This window comes from Macaca thibetana, chromosome 11 (assembly GCF_024542745.1).
Source record: "Macaca thibetana thibetana isolate TM-01 chromosome 11, ASM2454274v1, whole genome shotgun sequence".
NCBI classification, from domain to species: domain Eukaryota; kingdom Metazoa; phylum Chordata; class Mammalia; order Primates; family Cercopithecidae; genus Macaca; species Macaca thibetana.
Genome location: NC_065588.1, coordinates 84,036,407 through 84,039,936, shown reverse-complemented (window position 1 = coordinate 84,039,936; position 3,530 = coordinate 84,036,407). Strand labels below are relative to the sequence as shown.

At 41.6% G+C, this 3,530-nt stretch overlaps 1 pseudogene; it reads left to right on the top strand.

Annotated features, from left to right (window-relative positions):
• Positions 1–733: 733 nt before the first annotated feature.
• LOC126930113 (E3 ubiquitin-protein ligase makorin-1-like) lies at positions 734–1,466 on the top strand (annotated as a pseudogene).
• The last annotated feature ends 2,064 nt before the right edge of the window (positions 1,467–3,530 follow it).

Genomic DNA, 3,530 nt, shown 5'->3' with positions numbered 1-3,530 from the left:
GGAGATAAGAACCTCATTTGCCTCAAATGTCCTCCATAAGTACACACAGCTGAGGCTAAGATAATTGGAGATAAATCAGCATCACTTGACTGTATGGTCCCAGCTCCACAGATGTGAGAGCAGTTCTATGTGTCTGTGGCTCATGTGCTGGACATTCACCTTAAATTGTGTTTAATATAATCAGTCAGAATGATTTTAGAGAAAATGCTGGTTTGTTTGAGAACTTTTTTAAAAAAATCACTTTATAGGAGACATCAGCAAAATGGTGGATAGGACTTCCAGCACTCACCCCCTCATAGAAACACAACAATCTGAATAACTATCTATGCACAAAAATACTTTCACATGAACTAAGAAATCCAGGTGAGCTATTACAGCACCTGGATGGAGAACAGAAATAAGATGCATTGAAGAGATTAGGAAAGATAGCATCACATTACCTATGTCACCTCTCCCCTAAGCCCAGGCAGTATAGAATGGAGACAGACAGAGACAGATACCCTTTGTGTGGGAAAAGAAGATTAAAGTGAGCACCTAACTTTGCTGTGGACTCCAGCACCAGACCTGCCCCAGTGAACCCTGGTACCAGGCCAGCCCCAGAGGCCTCAGTTCTAGTGAATTCAGGATCCAGGCTTGCCCCGGCAGATCCGGGCTGCATACTTTCTTCTAGTAGTTTTTGAATCTTACATTTTCACATCTTATGTTTAAGTTTTTAATCCATTTTGTGTTGATTTTTGAGATAAAGGTCTTGCATCCGATGGATGCTGCCCAGAGACCACAGCATATAAAATCGTGCATTGAGGCCCATGAGAAGGACATGGAGCTCTCATTTGCCATGCAGCGCAGCAAGGAAATCATGTGTGGGATCTGCATGGAGGTGATTTATGAGAAAGTCAACCCCTGAGAGCACCGCTTCGGGATCCTCTCCAACTGCAGCCACACCTACTGTCTCAGGTGCATTCACAAGTGGAGGAGTGCTAAGCAATTTGAGAGCAAGATCATAAAGTCCTGCCCAGAATGCCGGATCACATCTAACTTTGTCATTCCAAGTGAGTACTGGGTGGAGGAGAAAGAAGAGAAGCAGAAACTCATTGGGAAATACAAACAGGCAATGAGCAACAAGGCATGCAGGTATTTTGATGAAGGACATGGGAGCTTCCCATTTGGAGGGAGCTGTTTTTACAAGCATGTGTACCCTGATGGCCATAGAGAGGAATCACAGAGACAGAAAGTGGGAACATCAAGCAGATACCCGGCCCAATGAAGGAACCACTTTTGGGAACTCATTGACGAAAGAGAGAATAGCAGCCCCTTTGACAACGATGAAGAAGAGGTTGTCACATTTGAGCTGGGCAAATTGTTGCTTATGCTTTTAGCTGCAAGTGGGGATGATGAACTAAGACTCTGAAGATGAGTGGGACTTGTTTCATGAGGAGTTGGAAGATTTTTATGACTTGGATCTATAGCAACCCTGCATGGCTGTGAAATGGTCTGCTGACCCCAGACAGCAGCTGTTCCCTGTGGTGGTGTGGCAGTGCCTGTGTTCTCTCCTAGGCAGGCCTATCGACTCCAGGTGCGGGCATAAGAATTTTTACCCAGGGCCTGTCTTTTCAACCCCTCACCTTTCCCCGAGGAGTGTGTTGTTTTCCCTGTTGAAAAAAGTTAGAAAAATAAATCTTAAAGTCAGTTTTCTGAAAGAAAAAAAGAAAAGAAAAGAAAAGAAAAGAAAAAGGGAACTAGAAAAATAAAAAAACAAAACAGAACAAAAAATAAATAAAAAAGAAAAATGGAACTTGGCAAACAATACCAATCCAAAAAAAAATCACAATCAATTATGAAATTTTAGAGGTTTCCTTAGAATCAGGAAGATGATGAGATTGTGCTTATAGTTAAAAACTATGAAGTCCTTACTAGAGCCAAGAAAATATATGAGAGGTAAGAATTGGAAAGAAAACAATGACAATATGCCTATTTGAAGACATGCTTATCTATGTAGAACTTAAAAGAGCATCTATGGACAAATTATTAAAAGGGATTTTTAGGCACCAATAATAATAAAAAAAAAGCAAACAAAATAAAAATTCCAGTCTCAATGGAACAAAACCAATGTTACCTCTTATTTTTAATTAAAGTGCCTGTAATCCCAGCACTTTGGGAGGCTGAGGTGGGTGGATCATGAGGTCAGGAGATCGAGACCATCCTGGCTAACACGGTGAAACCCCATCTCTACTGAAAATACAAAAAGTTAGCCGGGCGTGGTGGCAGGCACCTGTAGTCCCAGCTACTCGGGAGGCTGAGGCAGGAGAACCGTGTCAACCCAGGAGGTGAGGCCTGCAGTGAGCGGAGATCACGCCATTGCACTCCAGCTGGGCAACAAAGTGGTGGGAGACTCCGTCTCACCCCCCCCCAAAAAAAGGGGGGGGGCAAAACCATTCTGGAGAAAAATTATAAAACATTGAAAATATATATATAAAAAAAGGACCAGTGTGTGTATGTATATGTAGAGAGAGTGCTGATGAATTAAATTACAATAACAGAGTGATGATACTTCCTCAAAATTATCTACAAATTCAATTCAATCCCAATTAAAATTCCAACAGAGGCTGGGCGCTGTGACTCACACCTGTAATCCCAGCACTTTGGGAAGCCGAGGCGGGTGGATCACGAGGTCAGGAGATCGAGACCATCTTGGTCAACATGATGAAACCCCGTCTCTACTAAAATACAAAAAAATTAGCTGGGTGTGGTGGTGTGTACCTGTAATCCCAGCTACTTGGGAGGCTGAGGCAGGGGAATTGCTTGAACCTGGGAGGTGGAGGTTGCAGTGAGCTGAGATCACGCCACTGCACTTCAGTCTGGTGACAGAGCAAGACTCTGTCTCAAAAAAAAAAAAAAAAAAAAAGAAAAGAAAAAAAAAGAAAGAAAGAAAATCCAACAGGAATTTTTAAGGAAGCTGACATCTAACTTTATATGAAAGAGTGAAGAAAGAAAGAACCAAGAAGAGTCAACACAATTTTGAATAATGAGGTGGAAGGAGTTGCTCTACTAGAGGCCAAGAATTAGCTTAAAGCTGCAATGATTAAGATAATATATTCTCAATGCAGGAAAAGACAAATTCACCATTGGGAACAGTATGGAATATTATGAATATATGTAAATCAAGCAGCATTGTTATCTGTGTATGACTGGATTATTCCATAAATAATGCTGGAACAATTTATTCAAATGGAAGAAAAATTACTCTGGTTCATATTATACAGAAAAAATAATTGTAGGAACAGTAAAGACTTAAATGTTGATATGGTTTGGCTGTGTCCCCACCCAAATCTCAGCTTGAATTGTAACTCCTAAAATTCTCATGTGTCATGGGAAGGACCCTGAGGGAGGTAATTGAATCATAGGGGTGGGTCTTTCCCGTATTGTTCTCGTGATAGTAAGTCTCATGAGATCTGATGGTTTTATAAAGGAGAGTTCCCCTGCACACGCTCTCTTGCCTGTCACCATGTAAAGCTTTGCTCCTCCTTCACCTT